This window comes from Lytechinus variegatus, chromosome 1, assembly GCF_018143015.1.
Source record: "Lytechinus variegatus isolate NC3 chromosome 1, Lvar_3.0, whole genome shotgun sequence".
NCBI lineage: Eukaryota > Metazoa > Echinodermata > Echinoidea > Temnopleuroida > Toxopneustidae > Lytechinus > Lytechinus variegatus.
Window position 1 is genome coordinate 15,747,190 of NC_054740.1, and position 27,592 is coordinate 15,774,781.

The following is a 27,592-nucleotide window of genomic DNA, read 5'->3' on the forward strand; positions in this document are numbered from 1 at the left end:
AACATTCGACCTGCAGACAAGTCGCTATGGCGCAGCCTACCAAAACGATTTATTAGGTATGTTAAGACAGAAAAGGAAATCCAAGTGAATGGTCTTATTTTAGTAGATGAAGATTAAAAGGGCGCCAGTTTATGTGAAAGCTCCTTTTTTTTGGAGGCACGCTTTATAGCGGTCATTGAATCTTAAAACAATAAGCTTTGCCCAAACTTTCTAATTTTTTTTTTCATTTTGATGGTATGTTCAACACGCCCGGTCTTTAAGCATTAAACTTTGCTCAAACATTTTATTTTTCTTTTTAATTTTTGATGGTATCTTCAACGCTTTTATATTTTGTGCGTGTGTGTGTGTTAACATTTTTACACAATTATTGCATCTCTACACATTCTAAAGCTCACCTTTGCCTTCCATCATACAGTCCCCCTGTGGTCAGTATTTTCACAAATTCTTGCGATCGCCGCGTAATATCCGAGTCCGTTTCTGCAACGGTTATCTCTTACGCTTCGACCTAAATTCAAGATCCCTAAGAAATAGGTCGCATACGGTTTTAGTATCTGGGACTTAGGCTTGAAATACTCTTAGAACGTTTGCTTGAATGGCCTGACCTCTCCTAGTTATTAATACAAAGAGGCAATTCTGACCACATGTATTGGCCATGTTAGCAGAGCTACCGTGGGGAAAAGCTACAATGGATGAATGTATATAACACAGCGATTTTTCGTTTCGTTGGAAACGTAAATTGGATATTTAACCGAACAATTAACCTTTCTCCCATTCTCATGAACGTATAATTACGTGATCATCTTGTGGTGACGTCATAAACTTAGGATGTTGGTGCCCCCACACTAACAAAAACTGTAATCAGTGATTGTGAAATCATCGTCCTAGCTATGTCGGGCAATCAAACAAGGGACAGAAGGCTAAACGTCCTCACCTAAAAGCACGATTGATAATTAAATGACATGAAGTTTAATTTTCAGTCAATGGCGGCCAGTTATCAACTCACAACACCAAGTTATTTATTTTTGAGCAGACACTATTTGCTTTCAACTTCGTTTTTATCAGGTATACACGAATAAAATTATAATGCCAACTGTTAATAAGCCAGCTCTGATCTCATCTGGATTCCATTCAATTAAGCTAAATGTTTCACTAACAAATTTGTGTAGAATCATGTGCAATTATTGCCTTTCAGGCCCGGAGCACACCTTCACAAAGTGCGAATAAGGGCGCACACAGCCACCCACATCACTCAATGAAACAAACTGATCTGTTATTTATCTTCAATGTGCAACCAAATTTGTTTTGAAAGATCATTTGCCGCTATTTATCAGTATTTCATTTGGAAAAACAAGAAGATTAAGGTTGATTCAAGGAACATTTAATAAGATGAACCGTGTATCTACCAGTGTTATTTTATCCTTCTATTCAACAATGGATGGGGAAAATCATTCTCCTGTTGAAAATCGCTAGAGATGGCAAGGACGAAATTGATAAGAACCTTAATCCAAATGAACAAAACTAGCAATCACACCTGTATTTGCAGCGGTGATACAATTGGTGTTGGTTTTGTTGCCTTTGCGAATTATTAAAATGGCAATTAAGGCTTGCGCTATACAAACTATCTAAATGAGATATTAATGTAGTGGGGGCTGTCCTCTTGCGGATACCGTAGATTAATAGTCTGACTGAATCAGACCCACTCTGAATACTTTGGGGGGGGGGGGGGGGTTATTGGGTTTTAGTTTTGTTTGTTGTTTGTATTTACTTATGAAAGTATTTTCTAAAGTTTACGTATCCCTTAAACATTAAAAGAAACTTAATTTACGATGTAAAAAACGTTTTGACAATTTTAAGAGGTGCTTCATGGATAACTGTCTTTTTTTAATTTTTTTCTCGGAGACTAGATATAAATCTCTTTAGGCCACGATTACATTGCAAGGATAGGTATGAATGTAGGCCTACACGGTGATAACATTTGGACAATTAAAGAAACATGTTTTTATTATAAACATTCTTGATTCACAAAAAAAATCATTCGATGAACTTGCCAAGGTTATCAACCTTAATAAGATTTGAAATATGACAATCACATGAAACCGTGCAAATTACCATTTAATCCACAAAAACAACAAAAGCAGAATACATAATTATTCATGACGATATTCGACCTCAGATTACTTGGTAAATCATGCCGCTATGAAAGCCATTGCCTTTGAGTTTCATGCTAAACGTATTTCGAAAAATAAAAAGTCATTCGGGCAAAGACCGCAAAATCAACAAAGTTGACGGTTCGCGAGGTAGATTACCATATTTCAAGAACCCAACCTGCTCGCGGGGTCCTTAAGTCCGTGACGCTCGACGTTGGAGCGAGCACGTCGTTATGAGTTCGTCAAGCGCGCGTCAGTGGTTGGAGGGTTAACGTGAAAATAGGCAGGGGAAATAGAGATGGGGGTGTGAGAAAACTTTGTGTTACTTGCTACTTTGGATATGTATTCTTGACTTGTCACACCCGATGGGGTACTCACGGGTTGTGACACACAATCCGCAAAATAAGGCATGATAAAATTGGCGGATAATTTGCCAGGTTTTAAGGGATCATTTGGCAAGGTTCACCCGAAGTTCATCCCATAATGGTGATCATTACCATGTACATACAAATAATGGATTTGGTGTGCTTAGCATTGTAATAGAATCAATATCGAAAATGTGAAACAGGGGCCTGGCTTGAGAAAAAAAAGAAGAAATATGTTCGGTAAAGAGATGTTCTGGTGTAGGTGTAGAATATAATTCTGATCGTTTAGCGCCTATATAGCTATTGCGAATCTACATGTCTGTGCCTAATCGATTAATGTAAAAAAATCTCTCCTTTTCGACTACTCAATGTACATCAATTTTGTTGATTTATTGCAGACGTAAGGCCCATGCAAGCCTTTGATCATGTTTATCAAAATGAAATCGTCCCTCCAATTTCCTTAACGTTTTCGAAAAAAAGTCCCTTTCTCCTTTATCAAATTCGCTAGGACATGTAGGAGTGATAATGTGTTGTGATTCGGAACATGAAAAGAGTTTAAAATTTGAACTATTTTTTCCATCCATTATTGCTGGGTAAAAAAAAGGAATAAACATGTATGCTTTTGAGAAAAACAACATGCAGGCCAAAAAAAAGAAGGAAAGCATATGGGTAAACTACCACACGACGTTGCGTATAAAATTGCAATTAACATTATGGCTTTATTTCAACCAATAATACACATCCATGTTACATCCTAACCAATATCGGGCAAACCCTTAACAGAGAGTGTGTAAAAATCAAGCCGCTCGAAGATATGGTTGAACAATGTTTGAACAATAGATGGAAATGTCGAAAAGTAGCCGAGACACGTTCAAAGTGCAGACGAATCGAATATAGCACAGAAATATGCCTGACTGTTTCATGACATCCAGCTGAAGAATAAAAAAACTCATGAATGTTATTCGTCCATTAATTCAGTCTACTCTCTGTCATGTACATTGGATGGTTTGTCACGCGAAGGGGATCCTTCCATTAACTGAATACCCCCATTCATTAGGACCACCATAGTCCTACAATATCTTCTGAGAATTAAAGTTGATCAATAAACCCCGCAGGATCCTTGGTCAAAATAAGTATTGATCAACAAGATGCTGAAAAAAACACACATCTTCGTAATTCTTTTTATTTACTTCCTTGTAATTAAAAACACAGGCTATCACCTTTCTATTAAACATGAAAAATATAAATAGGGGGTAAAAGACGGGGGCCAGGATATTATAGCATTTCACAAATGGTTATACAGATGAGTCAAGATTGAAGATTTATTAAAACAGATTGTAGCAGCTAAATTTACAAATGTTTTACATAAAATGTTGAAATCTTGAAATACATACCCATATCTCTAACCCTTTGCATCATTATAAATATCAATTTAAGCAAAAGTAAGATTGTTAACACCTGATTCAAAGATTCGGTTTGTCTATATAAATTTGACCGATAATAATTATAAATATGCAATAATTTGTAATCTAATCTTTCTTATAACACGTCTTTCCCACACATTGGGCAGCAGCATAGAACACGATTTCTTTATGAATTTTGCAAGAGGACATATTTTTATGCCAAAATCATTTCAAAGTAGGGGAAGACTGCTTGCAAAAAAAGGACCATAAACTAAGTTCGTGCTACAATACCCACACACATACAGAAACCACCATTGTACACAATAGGGGGCATAAATCTTTTTTAAACAATTTTTGTTATTGCCTTCACAACGCGCTTTATAGGGAAGCACACAAAAGCCGGCCTTCTTTTAACGATTTATGAAGAAATGATTGGATGGTTAATAAAAAGAGAAGTCAAAAGTTATTTCAGGGCCTGGGGCAACTAATCATTTTTCTCGTCTCGTTTCAGCAGAGTTTCGGATAGACCCATGGTTTCAAAATAGTTTCCCAACTGCCAAAACAGAAAATACGCTCAACTGTGCTATATTCGATACAAGTAGCGATTTAGAATCAGGGGGAAAAGGGTACAAAATGAAATATTGATATTATTTTCTTAATGCAAACGAATTCTTTTCGGGTCACTGTGTTTAAGTTAAGATACGCTGAAACGGATAGATTATTTTTTTCAGAGCGATTTTACGGGTTTTGCCATCACCTTTTGCACTGTAAACAAGATTGAGAGTCGTCGAGAACTCATTAATTTTTAATTTTTCGTTTGAGTTTGAAATAAAACTATGAAATATAACATGTATTTATAGTGATAAATCATGTTCAAGCAATTCCAGGTTTTTGTGTCGCATTTTATTTTAACGGGTCGTGTGGTCCAGTGGTTAGAGCATTGGACTCATAATCGCAAGGTTGTGAGTTCGAATCCCAACTCTGCCATTGTCTCAACTTTGATAAAAAAGCCCAAGAGTGATATCTGTCGTCTATTACGTCAGCCACTATGACTGATTAACCTAGACGTAAAATGTTTCCAAGGTAATTGGTTATATACCAGCTTGGCGTTTACCAGCAAAAAATGCTGTCCTGCCGAGTTCCTACGGGAGTTACCACAAACAGAATCAGAAACAGACAAAGCACACATTTCTGTAATCACAGTAAAGGAAGCATTCATTTTTAGAGCATTTTGAAACATTTTACCTTATAATTGGATGGGTCTAACTAATGTCAGTGGTTACCCATTAACATGTACAGAGTTGATAAAAACTTAGTCATGAAAAATGCGTGAAAAGCGCATAATTATAATTTGCCAACATAACGCTGATATTCTTACCAATTTGTGGAATGGTTATGATCAACGATCCTTGTAATTAAATTCTTATTTACAGAACTTTTGAGCCGAATCCGAGATTATTGTAGGCCAAGAGATTTGATTAGCGATTACCATGATCATTGGTTAACCAAATTGTCGTTTTCCTTAAACAAAAGGCAAGGCGAGTATAAATCGGAGTGGGGCCAGGGTGGGGTGGGGCGGTGGGGGAGGGGGTGGGAAGGGATGGGGAAATCCGCGGGGTGTGCAAAGGTGAACCAAAATACAGTGGCATGTTTCGCTGGGGAGATCTGAACACAATCTTCTATTATCTTTCGCACAAAGAGCGTGGAATGTAAGCAGTTGATTGCTACTGAAAGTCACGGGCCATTTGCGGCCAATAGATTCGCTTCTAAAACGGTTTTATCCGATCTGAAATCTCCACAATCATACCTCGAAAGTAAAGTTGTTGCACAAAGTACACGCAGTATAGGGGGAACACTCTGCTAAATTGCCAACACTTAAGCGTGTATTCGTTTAAATTACAGGGATTGTGATAAAAAAAAGCAGGTAAAACCCGGGGGGGGGGGGTACAAAACAACTTGACACGCGCGCGAACGTTAGGAGGGGGTGTATAAGGGATAAGAAACAAAGATTGAGAGGGGGCGAAGGGAAATAAATAGGAGAAAGGTTCGAAATCGGCAACTATACAATAACACCTTTACTTTAATTTTCCCGAAATACGTGCCAGCTTTGCCACGTATATTACGATGGATGCGAACATGTCTACATTGGTTAGGAAAGTCTTCATATTAGCTGAAATAAATAGCTGAAAATACAATACAGACACAAAACAGGAGTTCTTAATACACGTATGCTGTTACAATGATAAAGGCGATTACATATTTCTACTCTATACTGGCAAAGTGGGTGTGGATGTGTGTCTCTCCTGACTTAAACATACCACGAATTCCGACAGGATCATAATCTCTCAGCAAAATTCCAAATATTTCTCAATATCGGGCGATAAAACAAGGTACAGAAAGCATTTATATTGACAGCTGTAACTGTGCAAACGTTTTGGTCTAGTTGCCCCCATAATCCCAGCACTGTCGGTGAATACAGGACCGTTGCTTTGACCCCCGACATAATAGTTAAATATTCTCTAAATCCTATGTGTCCATCTCACGTTTATCTATAATATTCCCTTCGTCGGGTTTAATCATTTTCCTATTTCATTTCTCACCAGAATGCAAAAAAGAAGAATTTTACGACCCCGAAGAGAACTAATTGTAAGAGAAATGCGACATTAGAACCAACCCCGGGTTATGCACTACACAAAGGGATCAACCCGGTTATATTGCCCTAACACACGCAATTTGGCCTATGCTTTAAATCAAAGAATGTGGGCGAAGAAATAAGTCAAAATAAGAAAGGAATGAAAAAAAAAATCACGCATCGAGACAGAGGACGTAAACAACCACCAAAAGTTGATGCCCTAGTTATAATATTCCAAGTAACCTGTCCTCCATAAAATGTACACCAACTCCAAACTATCAATAAGAATGAAGCATACATAGAATATTCCATAGAAGGGCAGGTTAATCTAAGGAAGATCTTGAAACACCGCCCATAAGAAGACGACATCCTCTTATCGTGTGTACTATCTGACAAATATAGTTCAGCAATGCACGTATTCTGAATAAATCTCTATAGTATAACATTCTGGGAATAAACCGATGAAAATAGTACATTACAAGCAAGTCTTTTCATTCTACGGTGTGAGGATGAAGGATAAAAAATGAATCGCACATAATAGTCATTCACCCTTGTATATCCCGCCATTGCAGTTTTCCAGGGAAATCCCTTCTTATTGATGGCAGACATAAGGGTTGATCAGTTCAGATTCCCCTTCCTCCTTAGATAATTATGTTTGTCTGATTAATCATACACAATATTCATGCTTTGTAAGACAAATTTCCGGGCAGGAATGTTTAATTAACGGTTCAGATCGTGTCTGAAGTTGTTGATGATACATGGATGCATCGGGTGTATCGATAATAAAAACCCAATTTTACACCAAAATGAGCTGGTTTATGAGTTCTTAACAGCACCATTAATCATAGATGAGACAGGTAAGTACAAACATCGAATTGAATCTCAAGAATTAGATTATTCCTCTCCAAATCATTAATCACCTCACCTAAAATCAGATCACGCTGATTAGTCGTCTCCCTCATACAACGACCCTCTTTCAGAAGTCGCGCCATTTGTCATGTTCGGCAATGTTAATGTTTCGTTAATAGATGTCTAGATCATACCTTTTAATGTTTAGCGCCTTTCTTTCTGCCCTTCTCTCTTTCTCTTTTGATATCTTCCCCCATCGTATTTCCACAACTCTTTATATTTATTCATCCTCTTTTTCTTTTCTATGACCCACTTTTCTCCGAACACGAATGGACCTGGTTAGTTTGTAGGTTGGGTGGGCTGGCGAATGCTTTTTATCATTATATTAGTTAGCATATAGCAACATAATATACACATACAAAATCTGTGTGTTCATCCTGAATTCCTCCACGCTCAGCAGTCTCATATTATATTCTATAAACACGACACATAATTCATCCAGAGCATTTGACTGGAATGTTTTTTAATGCGATACGGTCGTTAAGCAGCCTTATTTTCACGAAATGCAGTGATTTCTTATTCAAGTATTAACATGATGGAGCAAGACACGCGGGAGTGGGTGCCAAAGTATCTGAAGGTAAATATACTGCACAAAAGCTCTTTGATATTAGTCATAAACAAGGAAAAGCTAAAATACCATTATTGCACGCCAATAAAATCAATTAAACAAAAAGAAACTGGCGCTCCCAGTATTGTCGACATTTGGTAGTTGAATATTTAAACATATCAACATAATAAGATTAGCATATACTTGCAGTGAACGTGAGAGATGAGAGGTGCAAAGGTCCTATTCGTTAGCGTGGCATCCCATCTTGACATTAAACTCTCGTTAGACAAAAACGTGAACTATGATTATCAAAAAAAGAAGGGGAAAGCGTTGATACGAACAAATATGTGCTTGTACTGTTAAATACATCATGGTCATGATGGTCGTGTTGACGGCTACCCCTGCATGCAATCTGGTAAAATGCTGTTAATTCGCATTCCATCTATTAGTTAAAGTTAATGCTAATTGAGAAGGCGCTGAAAAACAGTCAAGGTTACACGGGCCAAGCAGAGACTCAACTATACAGCAGTGAAATACTTACATCTTCATGATTATAAGTGTAGCGGGACTGCTGCCCAATGCAGCCAGAACCTCCGGCTTTATTAATAATCGGATGCTGTATTATTGGGGTACCTTACAGCCTTACAGTAATGGCTATACAGGTTGTCCAGTAATGGTTTTTCAGTTTTCACCATTACCAGGTTATCACGAGGAGGGCCTTTCACGAACCGTTCTATCACGGATTTCCACAAACTGCTGTTGAAATCCTTACCGGTTCTCAAGTCTGCATGGTCGAAGCTTTCGCACTTTCTTATAACGTTTATCAACATCATTGTCCCTGCTACAAATTGAAGACCAGTTAAACACCCCTTTGGAAAACCATTAACCAAACTTTTATTTCCTTCTCTGGCTACCAGACCACACTTGAAATACCAATAAAGACTTGAGCGGGTTACTTCCTTTGGGGGGGGGGGGGGGTGGTCTCTGTTTTGCTACAATGGCTCCATACATTAACAAATACAATGTCTTTTTTTTCAGATACCCGGTGAGGCATGTCGAGAATACAAGATCACAGAACTCTGTGGCGAACCTCTCAAAAATTAAAACAAAAATGGGACTGTTTTTTCCTAGTCGTAAAATGACGAATTTTAAGGGGTTTCTACCTTTCTTTCTATAAATCTCTTCGTCACTCATTACATTTCTGATCAAACCACGATGTTGTTAGCCAAGTTAACCGGTCGAGCTAAAGTGATGAACAACCAGAAAATTTCTCACCAATGAGGTAATGCTCTCGCTAACCTTGTTACCCACTTTCCCCATACTCATTCTAAATTCAGGGAGAAATATCAGATAAAATGAGTTTCTTCACTCAAACGCAACCTTACTCACTCAAGTTCCAAGTTGATATTTATACCAAACTTGGCACCCATTGGAATGGAGGACAGGTGTATTTGAACCCCCTATTCTTGGTGAAATGGGGGTAACAATCCCACCCTAATCCACGCCATGACATCCACCTGATCGGCCATTTCCGAGAGTCTTAACCTTTCTCCCGTGCAGTGTTCAACTTCGTGGTGTCACTGAGCTGGGTGCGAAAGAGATGTTGGGTTACAGTCGCCCTAAATAACGTTTAGTTTACAAAGTTGTTCAATTTGGTGAAAGAAAATCAACAACGCGGGGCCGGACTGGGAATGAAATTGTTTACGGGTTTCGATGACACTGGCCCACCGCCATGACTTGACCAGGCATGCAGCCATCGGTGACAATGAAGCAACATGGACTCTAACATTTACTCTGTGAGCGAATTTGTCTCTGATTGGTTTGCTGGCAATAGTTGATTTGATTCTTGTTTCATTCTTACACATATCTGATAATAAACTGAGATATCGAAATTATTCGCCGAGCCATTTTACTTACATGCAGTTTCTAGGTGAACGAAAATTTATTAAAGCTAAAGCGGACTGTCCGGGAGTGTAAACATGGGCAAACTTCAGTATAGGTCTGCCGATCGCATCAGATAGCGGGGAATAAAACGTGTTTGAACTTGGTAACAAATTCATGACTTCCTCCCCGGGGTGCTGAAATGAGTCAATGCGAGACTTTGGTTAAATGTCGTTATGTGATGTGACAGGGTGATGTGTTCCAATCATGTCTTAATACGAACGCCCATCCATTAGATAGACAGCTTTTGAAGTCGTGCCTGATATGGTATCGGTATTGCTGAGGTGGGTGTTGTGATGGTGGTGATGTTGGTATTGTTGATTATAATGCTGCTGTTGTATTTGCTGGTGGTGGTGCCATCTTCTTTTGATAATGATGTTGCTTCTAGTTGTATTTGCTGGCGGTTATGTAGGTGCTGCTTTTCTTAGAAGCAAGGGCAATAGTGGCGGTGTCATTGTTGTTGGTGATAATGTTGATGCTGGTGGTGAAGGTGTAGTTGATAGTGCTATTGTCTCTGACTATAATGTTGATGCTGTTGTATTTGCTGGTGGTGATGGTTGTGCTATTATCTATGGTTAAAATGTTGCTGCTCTTGTATTTTCTGGTATCGGTGTTGGTAAAGGTGTTATTTTTTCTGGCTAAAATGTTGCTGATGTTGTATTTGCCGGTGGTGATTGTGGTGGTGATGTTGTATTTGCTGATTAAAATGCTGCTGGTGTTGTATTTGCTGGTGGTGATGGTGATTTTTCTGATAAAATCTGGTTTGTTGATGGTGCTAATGATGTTGATTAAATGTTGCTGCTGATGCATTTGCTGGTGGCGATGGTGTTGTTGATTGTACCATTTTTATGTTGCCGGTACGTAGCGGTGATGGCGATGGTAAAATAAAATGAAGTTAATCCTGATGAAGCCGATAATAGAGAGGAGAGGGGGTTAATGTTAAGACAGGGGTTCTGTTACCACGTCCGTGTTGACTGCTATACCGAGAGGGGTAATGTCCGCTTCGTCGAATAGTAGCAATGGGCATGGCCATGGGTGCAATTCACCCCCATCAGCATCACCATGGTGTCTATGTCCCGCCTAGCGCTAATACATTCTGTTCTTTGGCAATTTCATCCAATCTGAAGAGCATATTTATATATCTTCTGGGGATTGCGTGTAAAACGTTGTTTGTGTCGATTTTTTTATATAATGGGTATTTGATGAGTTCTGCACTCGTCTGCTTTTTCGGCCTGGGATGAAGTACACGCCAAGTGCGTGTGTACAAATTCAATTGATTTTTCCATTTAAGATGGAACGGTTAAGAAAAAAAGAACACAGATGAGGAGAAAGAGAGAAAAGGGGGGATAGAGATCAAGAGAGTGGAAAGAGAGAGAGAGAGGAAGAGGGGAAGAGTGAAAAGAACTATATCCTGAATATGCATTAGGTCTTGACCTACAAAATGTGGAAAACTTGACTCGACTGGCTAACACATGGCGATTGGATTGACCTATGCGCTTGTAAACAATATGTCTTGATAGATTAAGATACAGGAAAGAATCAATTTTGGTGTACGCGTTTTCTTTCCATATTGCTCCATTTTTTAAATGAACCGTCTCGAAGAGCTCACGAGGAAAACAAGTCCTGTGACTCTCTTTGAATAAAATGGAAAACGTATCATCAGGTAAGACAGGCAAGCTCCAAAGAAGTAAAAAAGGACAAGCCAAAATATAATTTACAAATTACTTGTAGCAGTTTCACTAGGGTCAACAACGATGCTTCTTCTTTCTTGAACAAAAAAGCTATAGGGCCTATATGATTGAAAGTTGGAATACTTGATATGACATTTAAAAAAATACAGTCATCGAAAATGTTCAGTTGTGAAAATCAATAAACCCTAAACTTAAAACCAACAACAACGTGAAAACATAATCAAATTATTAACAGATCGTCAATACTTTTCACAGACTTAACGGTATGGCCACCAAATTAGGATACATGAATGTCGAAAAACGACTTAGGTATTAGCATTTTATTCAAACAAAATCTTCGCCATTTTCGACGATTATCTCTTGAAGAACATCAACTCCCATTTGAACGCTGAAGAAAGAGAGGGACTCCGCTTACACATTGCATAATGGCGTCGGGGAACATGACTGTCAGAAAACAAGCATAACTATTGGGAAAATATTTAGTCCCTGTTGGGACTGGCATTAATTGATCGTTGTTTTTGAGTAGAAAGCATGAGTGTGTGACGATGTGGTACAACCACGCTGATTACCAACCATATTAATCATCGGCCCACACCTCCGCAAACTGACTCCAACTCAACCGTGATGTTTAGATGAAAAAGTTATCAGCGATGATGTCTCTAACAGATTCCATAGCTGTCCTCATGATGTAGCAGAGACAATATACCACACTGGTGTGTGTCGAAGTGCTGAAGCAAGTTAGTGATGTTTAGTTTTACTCTCAAGAATTAGTCTTCTTTTTATCACAGTGTATTCGTGCCGTTCCCGACGACGAAAGCAGCTTTTTTCTTCTTTTTTTTACTGGAGATTATGATTAAAACAAAGTGCACATGTATTTTTACCTATTCGTAGATAAGCCTATGACTTAATTCACATATACGAACCCTTTTTTCTTCTAAATTTACAAAACAAAAATGCTGTAACATAAAATTAAACAACTGGTATAGATTCGTGAGTAAGTATGACAGTACAGCTTCAAATAAACAATGTCATTTATCAAAAATAAATAGACATATATATTGGTAAGTGAATGTACGTTATTTTTAATGATTCGTATGCATGTTAACAAAGTGTGACAAATGTCATATTTACACGGAAACGTCAAAGACTCTTCAGAAATTGTTGACCTCATTCATAGTGAACTGCGATATACATTTTTTTTTTAATGTTACTCATCATGCTCATGGCCCTGTGTTCTAATAATATTGTCTATGTATTTAAAGCCTATATACAGGAATCAGTGCTCATCGAGTAAATATAATAAGATAATGTCTATCATTTTTTTTTAATACATGTATCTAAAACCATGATAGTTGCAGCTGCTATGAATGTTGTGTGTGCACAGTTCCAATTCAAATGGCGCCACGCTGTATGGACGAGAGAAAATGCCGAATTGTGATAAGGAATTCAGCGCCAGAATAACCAATCGAAAAGTTAAGGGAGTATTATGCGTTTCGGTTGGGATGGCACGTCATTCACTGAGCTGTCAAATAGATGTCACTCAGTGGAGGTTTGAATTCGGGACGGGCTGAGATCACTATCACACGATGAGCAATCAGTCTTGGTCGGAACTAATCAACATTTCTTCCCACCCAAGTCCCCTTTTATTCTTCTCCCTCCTTCCAGAAAGGGAATAAACTGAAGAAAAATCGCTGCAGCTAAAAAGTCCTTGGGAGAAGCGATCTTATGAAGATATGAATTTTATACGAACTTTGACCTTGTTTGGTTTTGTTTCAAATCGTCACGTTTCCTTGAACGATTCAAAGATTGCGTTTCAAAGGAAAACCTTTGAATCGGAATGACAGCATGGATGTTCTTGTTATGAATGTTAATCGCACGACACGATATGATTACATAAAATCATGATTTCCTCTTTCACACTTTTTCTCAAATTAATATCGGCCAACGTAGGTTTGTTGACAAAAATCATACCATTATCTTTTAATTTTCCTTCTTAAGTACGACTTATATATAATGTTAATCGATATTAGTTCATGTCTTCTCATTTAAGGAAATGGTCGCGAGAATTATGAAATTGTTCTAAAAGTTACAACAGTTAAAGGAAAATTATTTCAAGACAATATTACTTTCTTATTGGGTGCCTTGTCCTCATATCATGATTACCCCCTAAATACGATGACTATTAAGGAACACTGGTGCCCGATGCTGTTGCAGTTGATAATACGCGCATGAATTGGTCGAAACTCCTGTTGCGTTTAAATTTTCAAGTTGCGTTTAATATGTTTAATGGCGACTGTCGCTGCAATGGGTCTTAGATCACTCAACAAGGATCGGTGGCATGGCTCCGTAACCCCCACCCATCCTCATACCCTCCCTCTCGCTGGAGATTTGCAGTATGGTGTCAGTTATTGTTACCCCCAAGCAGCCAAACTTACAAGCATTTCCATTGGGTTTCGGCCCTTTCTTGTTCACCACCTCCCTGTATAACAATCGCAAAAAACCACAGGCGTCTATCCCGGGATTTGTCCACACCAAACGCTAGGGGCTCTTTAAGGAACGACTTCATACTTAAACGCTACGCAACTCCTCCACACTTCTCCTTAACCATGACAATTCCTCTCCGATTATTCCTGGGAGTTGTATCGAAGCATTTCACTTGCCGATCACTCGCCACTTTCCCACATACGTGTGGCAAGCCAGGGGTTGACAAGGGTCGGCATCGCTGCCAGGGCCTCGCGCTCTCCAGTGAATCTCCTCGGAGCTTATGCAGCCTTGGAAAAAAAAGTAGGACTCTCCACAATAATTTGTTAGAATTTCGGAAAGGCAATCTTACGACATGTACAAGGGGCTGGCACATGGGGCACATGGGAACAGGGCAGGGGTGAAAGTGGAAGAAAGCGATTTGAATCAGAAGACAGAGGAAGGGCGAGATGTGGAATGACTTTACAGAGAATAAAGAAAACAAGGACCGAAAGCCAAGAAATTGACAGTAAAAAAAAATCAACGCAGAACACGTGTGGTAGCGCAGAAAACGAAATAATATGTGAAGAGAGGGACGGCGGGGGAGGGGTTACGGGAGGATACTGATAGAGAGGGAGGGATGAGGGCGGGGCATGGATGGTAGCTCCCTATATATCGAGAGAGTGCAGACGAAACGAACTTTAAAAGAGAGAAATGGTAACAATGATATAGTAACTGGGTGGGCCAATCCTCTCCCTAACTGGGAGATCATTTGATAGCAATCAAATATCATTAATAGAGAAGTGGAATGAGGTTTATTTTTAGAAGGGGGAGAGGGGCATTCAAAAATGATAGTGCAACCCTCAGTCTATCTCCATCACGGAAGTGTTAGTTTTCAATCGCTTTCCGATTGGACTAGTGTTGATGTTTCTGTCTGCGCTGAGCCATTTGATTCGGCTTCACTGATGCTTCGGGGTCTATCAACTCAGCCAAGGAGCTTCGCGGTGAAGGTTGCGACATCTTCGCGACGAAAGGTCCCCTGCCTGATGCAGAGGTCCCGCAATGTTATTCCACCTCTCAAAATGGCAGGTATGGAATCCCGTCATGATCCCAACATCAAATCCCGATGTCATTATGATTTTTAGTCGATTTTCATGAGCTCGCTTTGACCCCCGAGCTGTCTATCCTCCTACCCCTCCCCCTGAACAATCGCTCTTTAAAGAGTGCCGATCACGGCGCTGAAAGAAGACTTAATCTCCTTCGAATTCACCGTGGAACGGCGCATGCGCGTTCCATTTTCCACCAAATGACATCCATGGGTTCACCTCTTCTTGGTTCTTTTAAATGTCCTACATTTTCCATTATTTTCTTTTAAAAAAATCTTAAGAAACCCATGATTGAAAAGACCTTGGCGGGCTCGGCAAATCGCACCTCCTTTGGGAATTCTTTAAGTCCCTTCCAATAAGCAATACCGACTTCTCGGGCGAGTATGATAATTGAGGGATCCATCGAAAGTGCTCCTCAAAAATGGAATCCAAACGTCTCGAATCATGAGAATAGAACAATGTCTGACTACTCTGGTACCTAATCGTCAATACATTGATTTCGATGGCTTTTCTATCGCGTTAAGACGATATAATGGGCTATAAGGAAAGTTGTGGATATACGAGAGACAACATAATGTAAAGAGTTGTGATGGGGGTGAAAGGAAAAGCAGACGTCTGCTCTAAGGAATCAGGTCAACCGTACAACTTCTGACTAACGTGAATAAAAGAGATGTTTTCGAGACAGACATGGACAGTCGAAGAAGGTGTGAATATTCACATCTTGTCATTAGAGCACCATTTAAAACACGATTAGGCGGGAATGCACGGGCGGTGAATTAGACTCAATTAGATAGAGACGTGTCCCTTTTGAAACCACACAAACAACATCAAAACAGGCCCTTGTCATTTTGGGCTATAAGATGCCCACCTCCGCCATCGAGAGTTAGAACACCACCTCCCAACAGATACCAATTCGATTTGTGAAAAGTCTTCTTAAATATCATTCACTTAGTCGTGTTATTGGAATGGAGAAGAGTTAATACCCCGTTCCATGTTCATTTCAGCTTTACCAAATTGTCATTTACCAACTCCAGTATTTAAATGTTGGTTTCTTATCCTTGAAGGCACGAACGATTCCACTAATCCCGAATTAACTCTCCTGCCAATAATTTTACCAAGAACTAAGTGTAAAGGTTGTTTCGGTATTCAGACAACCTACGAATCATTTGTAAGAAACCAATAGGTCTATTTAAAGAGGCAAGGTATGCACCCCTTTATGGATAATCCCACCGGGGCAGGGGTGCTTAAATACACCCTCTTTGATACCTTACAGGGACATCTTTTGATTTCTTAAGGAAAGGCATTTTTATCGGTATGTAATGTAAATCACAGATTTAAGTGTCCATTTCAAGCTGATGCCCATTTATACAAGGTTAATTTTCGATTAAAAACGTAAAAGCAGCAAAGGGGTTAAAACAAACTGAATTAGAATACATTATGCAATATTATAATAGCAAAATGCATAATGTTAATCTTATTATTTTGTATTTATATGTGCTCTCATGATATGCAAAACAGTGTCTCAATTACCGATGGGGCTACCCTGCTGAAAAATAATAATAACAAAATAAGTAAATAAATAATCGTATATATTGTAATCTATATTCATTCATTCATCAAATACATTTAATCACTCCACTACCAGGAGGGCAATTTATTTTGTTTTCATCTTTATTAATTTCCACCTACCAATATATTTATTGCTTGATGCGAGAGATCAAAGAGAAGGAGGAGAAAGAAGGATAGAGAAGGAGGGTGTACAGAGGAAGGGGTTGAGGATTAATAGAAGAGAAACAATCTGATTGATGATTGGTTGAAAAAGAAATGATAATTAGAATTGATTAAGATTGTCAGTATACTTGAGATGTTAACGAGATCAACTCTGTCAGCATCACAAAGGCATGGCAAAGTGAAATAAAGATGTATACTTATTCATCTCTATCTTATTTTACGGAGGATAAAATCAGTGTTTGGGTCTTAATAATCACACAGTCTGAATAAGAATAACAAAAAAATAGCTTTTTTATTGAAAAGTTGATTTTTTTTCATTTATGGCCTATACCATTGATCTGCAATATCCTTAATATTAATTTGGTCAATTCAGGCTTCGAACTGCCCAGGCTCTACCGGCAAAAGATGGTCAAGGTTTCGGGTACGTGGGCGTTGGCTGTCTTTGAACTTGAGAAATAGATAAATTGTTACTTTATTTAAAAAAAATCATACAACAACAGAGAGATACAAGGTCGTACCTCTACCACGTCACTGTTAGTCCATTGTTGTGAGGTGAAATAAAGAAGCGATCGTAACCCTGAAAAATTACTATACTATTTTATGACAAAGTATACGATCCCGAACTAGACAACAGAAAAATAACCGTGCCATGATATCTGTCGCTCTCGTTTTGTCTCTCTCGCCATGTTTGCTTTCTCCAGCATTTTTTAACGATGAGAAATCAGAATTTGATTTTTAGTACATGCGAGTTCATTTTGACACTCAGTGAAATCAGTTATACATTTAGCAGTATACTGTAACACATGAGTTGTGGAGTCGTTTTCACATCGCGGAGTTCGGAAATCTATCGGAAAGTCCTTTTAAAAAGTCGTGATTAAAAAGCGAAAACATTTAGAGTGCAAAGAAGAAGGAATTCAGTCACATTAAAGTGTGACGAACCCCCTCCCCAACCATATCCCCCCCCCGAAAAAAAATTGATAGGGAAAATGTTTAAAATGTGATGACAATTTGGGTAAATATTAGTACAAGAAGATTTTTAAATGTGAGAGAAGCAATGTACTTTTAACCGGTGCAGAGGTCTGGTTACCGTGCCCTTGAAGTCAAAAGGAGGACAAGGTGACATGTCTTATGACCTAATTTGGCCTGTCAGGTAACAAAGTGGCGTAACCGAACAGGAGTGGACCCAATAGTTTGATGACGAGATGCGATCATACAACTAAAAAATTAATAAGCATTATCATGGAAATGTGAACATGATGAAACTGGAACGAAGACATAGCTAATATATTTGCAACTTCCCTCGACTTAATTCATAGTTATTACTATTTTCTCTTATTTCCCTACCCTTTTTCTTGATAGTACCCACTCAAATCCTCCTCTTTACCCCTTGTAGATCAATGTGATGAAGCTCCAAGTGAACCAAAAAAGGTGATGCCTGGTCGATCTATAGTTTACATCATGTTCGTGCGACACGATCGCTGAAAGTTGACACACAGACACACAAGCGGTTTGTCCCGAGTAAAAAAGGCGGGAATTGATATTAACAAAATTTGACAGCTTAGGGGGTTGCAAAGTGTGCATTGCCCTTCTCAGATAAAATTGGAAACTTGCCCTATATCCATAAATATTCGAACGATAAAAGTGAATTATGTCTTCATAATCACACATATAATTAAAATTCTAATTGACATAATCCCTTCCGCTAGTACTGACAAACGTGACAGGTATGAAAAGAATGTGAAATTACGGCATTTCTATGAATTCCAAATGGATCAACGGATGTTTGACGTATAACGTGAAATAAATCCTGGACAAAATTTCTTCATAATTGACATTCTGCAGGTATGTGAAATGGGCAATGCCCAGCAGATTGGCCTGAAACGGATGCGTAAAAGACCATCATGAACAAGAGAACTGCAGAAGACGTACTTTTCTGACCTTTGCGGCATGCGTAGGCTACTTCCCCTAGAATGAATTTCACAAAGTATAATCAACTACTCAAAATGTCAGATGTACTGAAAAAGTGATTCTCTATATGAAATTAATATTCGTTATTAAACCTCTAAAATGAAAACAGATGGAGGTGTGGAAATAGACATTAAGTACGCTGCAGGACAGACATTGCAGCAACGCACAGAACGTTGCTTTTGACAAATGAAAAAAAAGCATGAGTCGATGAGAAAGGGGTAATAAATATCGAAAGAAGACACTTGTCTGAAATCTGTCTGAGAATTCTATTCCACAGACAATCCAGGTCACGGTAAAACAACAACAACCGAAAACATCTAAACAAACGTCACAATTTGATGCGACGAAAGTGAACCTATAACAACAACGCCACGATGCAGAGGAAATCTTCGTATCATGTTGGTAACACCAAAGATCCACTAGGTAGATGATTCACGACGTCTTCGGGAGGTGGGAGGCTGCTAGTGCTTCAACCTTGGTAATGTTTCACAAGACTTCTTATAAAAAACAACAACAACAGCAAAATTTACATTACAGATTCGCTACCAGCCAATCACATGCCATGCTGGTTTCGTGTAACTGATTAAGGAAATGCTATCATCATGATCATTACAAGTTTGATGAGACGGCTCCCTTCGCCCCTACCCCCTTTAGTCGTCTGCCCCCGCCGCAAAAAAATCCACCAAGGATTGGACTTTAAATTTCTCCATCTGTTATACGGAGCAATGAGGTGTCAGGGGGGGGGGTGCTCCAACAAACGAACTACATTCGATACACATTTAAATTAATGTTGCACTTGACACACACGCCCCGTAATGCGCTGAACTTTGCCCCCTTTGACGGTGTCTTATCCCTCACTTTCAAGGTTCCTTTTCCAACAGACCGTCTTCCAATATTCTCTCCAATTATTTGAACAACCCTCTCAAGAAGACCCGAATATTATCGATATTATTTGTTTTATTTTCGCATTTGACTACCCCCCTCTCTCTATTTTAATCTTTCTTATTTGGTTGTATTTATTACATAAATTTATTTTCGTTCTCCTTTAGTTACTTCATGTGTTCTTATATCGTCCCTCTTGCCTCTTTGTACCGTTTTGCTTCTAAATCGGCGTCTCTATCCTGACTATCAGGGGCAAGTTGAAAGCATGGTTAACATCCCCTTTCCGCCATCTGACAACTCCCCTACCCGTCCTGGCTAAATTCGATTCAAATGGAGTCAATTTCATTTCCATCTCATCAAATACTGGGCGGTGTGTTGACTGAAATTGATATAAAGGCCTGTTTGGGAAGTCATTGAATTCCCTCCAATCAAATCCGATCTCCGCGGTGGGCATTTCCTTAATTTAAAGTTTGAAACAGAGCAAGATCTAGCTGTCGATAAGAATTATTCGGGGTGAAATTAAAGAAAGGCCCGACGGGTTTGACATTACCGATGTATGTATAGGTACTGTGGAGTGTTGTCAACATTTGAAACGATAGAAATGTGGAGAGTTAAAAAATACTCTGCCCTTGAAATTTGTAGATCCGAAATTGACTTTGATAATGTAACAATCCCACACTAGCTGATAATGCTAGTGCATTATATTACGGTAAATTGTCAACCCTTACATCAAAGCTCCAAAATTATTCTCATGTTTCTTTATGCAATATCAAAGCGCTTTATTGTAAGTTATATACACATTATTAGGTTCTATATAATACGAAATTATGATATCGTGAAATGAAAATTCTTCGCCGGGCGGAACGAGACCGGAACAAATATATAGTTTAATGAAAAACATGTCGTCTGGTTCAAAATCAGGATTATGTCTAGAAAAATGATGCATGGACTACTTAAAATAATACATTAAATAACAGCCCAAATTCGCAGACGAATACATGCCTTGACCTTCGAAATGTTAAATTTTCATTACATTAGATCCACACGAAAATATCCCACACAAAATTCGGTCTCCATATTTGGGGGTATAAACCAGTAATGCAAGCAAATCTGAAGGATTGCAGTCGGTGCACCTCGAAGGTGTTTGCATATGGGATGTCTGCTCCACATCGGGCTGGGTCTGGGGAGTGCAAGTGGCGACAATTGGCTACAAATTGTCGAAGGTGATTGATGATGGGGGTGCAGGAAGAGGTCGGTGGCTAATGCGACTTCAACCCGCATTATGGGTCTTAAAGCGATGCAAATCTATCCCCGATATAGTCGCCCGGGTCCGAGGCCCCCTCGGGGAATGCGCCCCCAAAAGACTTGGAGCCCTCTACGTGCCCGTACATGCGTCGCTGCGTCTTTAAACGTCTTCTTAAAGTCTTATACATCGCTACATTTGGGGTTACTGAAAGGAGAGGTGATCAGATTGGGCAATCTTTCACATAATTTCCTTTTATCTCGAAAAATATTCGGTTGTACAGCCGGATGTAGAAGTTCCCTCATCTCATAAGTTTTGGGGATGATTTTGACGATATTTGATATACGCTATATAGGGCAAAAGTAAGAACGCATCCCACAAATCATAAATTAAATGGCTTAAACAATTTTAAGATTCAATAACAGTTTGATTTTTCATGTCTTCTTGCCTACAGCAAGTGATAAGCCGTAATACCACAAACGCATTTCTATTCGTCACTTAAAACTAACGAATCGGAAAAAGCAGAAGGAATGCTGACCTGAAATATGTTTTCAAATTCAACATATTGACTTATATGGTCAATGACTTGGTGGCTGCTGACTCTATAATTCCAATTGGAACCTGGTAATTTTCTTCTCCCTTTCCTTTCCGAACCGACCTACTTGTAACATCCCTGTGCCTGAGTGAGTTCCAGTTCATTATTGGTGTCAGGACGGTAAATTGGGATGCCTAACATAGCACCAATGTAGAATGTGGGTTTATGGAAGGGATACCACTCCCATTATGGATATCTTAACACCTGACGCTGTCAGTTCCAGTACCAACCTCATTCAGGTTCAGTGCTATGTCTGGTGTGGAAGGTATAAGTCTAACACCAAGTCCTGCAGTCAGCATCGAATCTGAAATCACTCTCACATGTTCGACATGTTCGAAGACATTCCTTGCAGACACTCAGCCACATCAAAGTGATATTGCGTTATGTCCACATCTTCTTAAGACGTAGCATACATGTGTACCACAAATACATTCCATGGGTCAGAAACCCACCTTTTCCAAATAATCCATGATATGGATGTCTTTTATGGCAAGAAACCATTCCATATAATTGGGCTTGGACCAAATAGGAACCTTCGACTGTTTCACCAGATGCAGAAGTCTATAATGAGCGATGAGTCAGTCGAGTTATACACACCAACAACATGGGTGATTCATTTACCAGAAGCCGTTTGGAAGAGCATCTCCGAAAGAATGCCCCCTCTCAAACAATGCATTCATTTTTATCCAGGTTTCTTACATCCCCGTTTACATCGAAGGTGGGGGCTAAGTTCTCCCACGAGAACAAATCATTATAAGTAGAGATAGCTCCTTTGTCGAGGGGAACGCATGTAAAGCAAATCGGTAAGAGTTCTCCTCGCGCTGTTCTTAAATAGGATTACTAAGAAGGGTTAAGCTATTCAGGCCTTTAATCCACAGTTTGTTCAAAAATAGTTGAATACAATCCAGCGGGCCTTGACTCTATCTACGTTTGCATTGTATGACATGGCGGTAAGTACTTAAAAACCTCTCAACCTCGATGCTTTGGACCGTTCTCCACTATTCTCAGGAATTGCTCAATTTATTCCATCCCTTTTGATAAGATATACCCTCTCGCCCTTTCATTCTCCCTTCAATTGACTTTGCACTAGTTGATTGCTCCTTTGAAGACATTCTGATCCCTTTAATAGGCTACCGTTCGGTGGGAACATGTTGACAGTCAAAACACGCAGAATATATGCTTAAACATATTAAATTAATGTGTAGCTGCTTTCTACGTTGATCAGCATTTAAACGTGTGACAAAGCTTCTCATCAATCATATCATAATGTGTTTAAGTTCAGCACAGCATATTGACCATTCTTGAACTAAACTACATATATTATTATGGAAATCACAATGAATTATCTTTGATATACCTTCAGCCCGGACGATCCATGGTCACTGTATTGTGGGCAAACAAAAGGAAATTACGGGTTCAGGAAAAATACCTAAATTTGCAAGACCAACAGTTTAAGTCAGCCGAGGCTTAAACATCTTTAAAAGCTACCACTGGCTACTTAATGTGACTAAAACCGGAGCAGATGATCATTATTTACGAGTGGCCCACAACCCTGAAACAATAATGGATGCCATTGACGACGAAGGGCAACTCCTTACCCTTCATGGCCTGGGACAGGACTCCCCACCGCCTTTACCATTCCCTATTATGATGGAAGAAATGCAACTCAACTCAATAACACTAATGAGCTATTCCAAAAAGACTGGATCGAAACGGGGATAAACAGGACGAAATTGAAACCAGACCAATTTTTGGACTTGACCCCCAAGCGAACCCCACAAATTAAACGGGAGGGGTATGGAACGACCGCAGCCTCGTTTGCTTTCCTTATACATGCATGTTATACAAGATTCGGATACATCTGTATCATCTTTTCCTCTCTGATTCCAGTTTGTCAAATTTATTGATATCGAGTCCATATATTTTTTAAGCTTTAAAGACACAGCCAAGCTGCACTCACGGTTTTGGGGAATATCAAAATCTTTCTTAAACATGTTAAAAGAATGATGAGATAAACTTAAAAAGTACACAGCTATACCAGAACGTCCATTGTTAGCTACAGGAAATAAATTGCGACTCTTCAGTTCTTGGACATTAATTATAGATTGAAAGGAGTGGTTATTATGTAATAATACATATCAAGCTGCTGGACATACAAGGGAAGGTTCATTGGCAATAAACAATAAATTTGTATCAATAATTTCGTCGGTCATCACTAGTGAAATTAGCAAGATTCCAAGTTATTACTTATTAAGGGTTCATCAAAGTTACTACGTGTAGTACGTTCTTTTTCAAACACGCAATACCATAATCATGATAAAAAAGGGATTCCTTTGATCAAATTTTTCTAAAGTGATTATCCCATAATACTCAGTTATATGACAACATTCTTTTCTTTTGGAAGATCACTTAGTTACATTACTGCCACGATTGTGTAAAATTGAGTCATTTGAATAGAATATTTGTTAAAAGTCATGTACTAAGTATTAATATCTTCACAATAAATCTCACCTGCTTAAGAATAGAATGTCGTGCTATTTTCATGAGACCCTAAAGGTAGACGCACTGTTATCGAAGACACCATTTGGTTCGATATTGCACCATATTATAATCAAGGTGAGAGGATTTCGGAGTAACTGTGAAGACTTAAGTGAGATTTGTGAAACTGATTCGGACCCGAAACTCCGATTCAATTCAGCCACCTGCTTCCCGATGGCAGATGGGACAAGAAAAGGCATTTCAGATTTTAAAATCCACCTCATCATGCAACCGTACAGAACTGACACGATGATGTAGTCTAATATTTTATAATAATGTCCCATCCCCCTAAGAGCAAGAAAACTAATGTACTAAACATGAAATATAATATTTATATTTGATTGCTGGTCCAATGGAAATTGGAAATACCAACGTTCAATTTTTTTTCTTGAGGTGACGAAACTGGGTCGTGTGAATTTTTCGAAACTTCGCAGCGTGGCGCATTTTTTCTTCATGATGTTCGAAACATGGCGAAAATGATAAATAAAAAGAAACAAATTTTTCAATAACTCATCTCTATTGAATCAATCTCAGGGAGTGTAGGAGGTTATAAAGACAAGCGCCATATTCTTCTTTATCTGACTTAATTGGATGTAGCGCCACCAACCCAACGCCAGCGAGGCGCTGACGGACATTTTCATTTCGCAATTGCTCTATAAAATTACGAGGCCTGCCGAGTTGGAACAAATTTCCATTTGTGTTAAAAACATCACTTAAAAGGCAGTGAAAGTTGTGTTTTTCAATTTTGTGGCCAATGATGAAGTTGAAGTTGGGAGACTCGCAGCTGTTTTGGCTATCAGCAAGCCCAGAGCGGAAGCGTCTGTACACGCTCTTTCTCCTACCCGTAGTCCTTCTATCCCTGAATAACCATTATTGCTGTACTCTAGAAGAAAACGGATGAAAACAGTCATTCCCTAGCTGGCGTTGAAAATCCTCTGGTCTAGATATTGTACTTCAGTACGTTACCGTTACGCCACAAAATGTATTATGACTTCCAAATCTATTACATCACCCTTGATTCATAATACAGAATACCCAACCACGAATGATGACGTCAACGATAAAGGATATAAAACCATTTCCAATGCTTTTGACAGAATATTCGGTTGGGCCTATACAAAATCCTTGCATGCATTTAAATCTCAGATATTCCGTCGTCACTCGAAGGCCATAAGGCTATCAACGAAACTATATTGCAGAAATTGATATTAAGACTAAACTACTACACATTAAGCATTTTTCAAGTTACAATACCATTGTCTCAGGGGTTTTTTCATCGTCTAGGAATTTTACATAATTACATGAATGAAAATGAGATCGCCTCATCAAAATAATAATAGAGGAAAGAAAAGGAAAGCCAATTCCACTATAATTGACATTTAACACTTTGAAAGTCTTTACTTTCTTGGCGGTACTGGAAAAGGCATGAGTGTGTATCTATACTCGTTCACATACTTGTACAGAAACAGAACCCTCGGAAATTGTATTCTGAAAAAAAAAACAATCTCGCACTCTTTTAGATACATTGTTGATTCAATAAACACAAAGTATTCCGATTTATTCAAATACTAACATGCACTTCACACCTAGCACTTTTTCTCTTCTCTAGCCCAAGAGACGAGGGAAAAAAGATAACTCACCCAATTGTCATAACTATCAAAATAGCGCACAATGAGAACAGAATTCTCGATTGATATAATAATATTTTTTGAGTGCCATGTCTGGGTGATTGCATGAAATTGGTTGTACAAAGACTCCCCGGTGCGCGGGGACTCGGGGAGGAACTGACTTCCGTTATCATGGTTTTGTTGGTTTAAAATTGGGTGGAAAATCGGACAATGCTTTCGGGAGGCCTGCTTCTTTTCGGAGGCGTTTACATGGAATAAACATACAATGTTAAGAAGCGTGGGCACAGGAATAACATTCAACCACCACGAGCAGCAATACAACTGTTTTAAATTTAGGCTATACTTTTTTTTCTTTCTCTCTCTCTGTCAAGCGACATTCATGAGGGCTCGCAACAGGGAAATACTTAGCCTAAAGTATTTAGTCGAAAGAAAACGGAAAAGAGACCTGGATTTCGCTCGTAAATTTGAAAATATAGGTTAAAGAGAGATGTGAGACAGACCTACGTTTGTGCGTGTGTGGGGGGGGGGTACCTCGGATGCAAATGCATTGTATCTATTTTAGTACAAGAACGAGAACTGGAACTTTGGAAGGCGATGTACTTTCCAAGGGCAAGACTTTTTTGTATAAGTCTATAAAATCGTCAACAGTATCATTGCAGAAGTTGAATAAATCAATCGGTTGTCTGACGATGGATCAAACGTTGGCAATTTTGACGTTTCGTCCGTTACTGCTGGACTTCGTCAGGCAATGAGCATAGACGTCACAGAATGGTCAATTTACTTACATGCATTTATCATGATTGTTGGTCCAAATTTGGCATTTTTTCTTTAATGAATTAACTTCATACATCGCCACTACAAACCTCTTCCATCAGTATTATTGCTATGTATATAATATTGTAGTTCAACATTTCCGTGTAACATAAATATGGGACCCATAAAGAATAATCGGAATAAGAACTAAATGACGAAACCGCAAATATTATATTTCAACAAATACATATTTTAATGTACAATAAAGATCATTTCCTACTTCCGTGTCAACAAGTTAACTCTTCGTAATATAATTTCCACACGGTAGAAAATCATTACATTGTTATATTTTAAAATGAGCAACAAAAGCAAATACTATCACATCGGATTTCTACCACTGATTCCAATTTGCCATTCACTATGAAAGGCCACACGGGGGTCATTCTATAAATCGATATTGGTATCATCGGGCAGATTGCCCCACAATGCAATCTAATTGTTTTTGTTATCTGTTTTTTTCTTTCAGTCCTCCCAGACCATCTTTATTTAATTTTTTTTACTTTCTCCTGGCCATATAATAAGGAGGCCAAGTGGCGGAACAGGTATGAATGCCCATCAATCGTCTCGCTTTACGGGCAAAAATCAATTGTCATTATCGCGCGCGGAAGCGGCGTAACATAACTTGGGATCGCGACAACAATTGCAGTAATCGTCTGTCTCAAAAGTTTTCCTCCATTGACAAGACTTGACGGAACAATGCCAACACTAATTTTAGATTTCGATTTCATTGAAGAGAGACATGAAATACACGCAAGTATGCTGAGTGATTTCAAGCTCGGACAGTTTTCTTAACTGTTTCTTAATAAGAAAAATATCATGGTAAACCAAGTACTACGGCAAATTTTGCACTCTTAATATTCTCTATAAACCATTCTTTGTAAGTATTGTGTTTTATGAGTTACATACCACATGTAGATCTAGATGTATTTTGATTTTTTTTTCAGAAATAATTTATTTTTTTAGTCAGAATGCATACAAAACGAACACGTTATG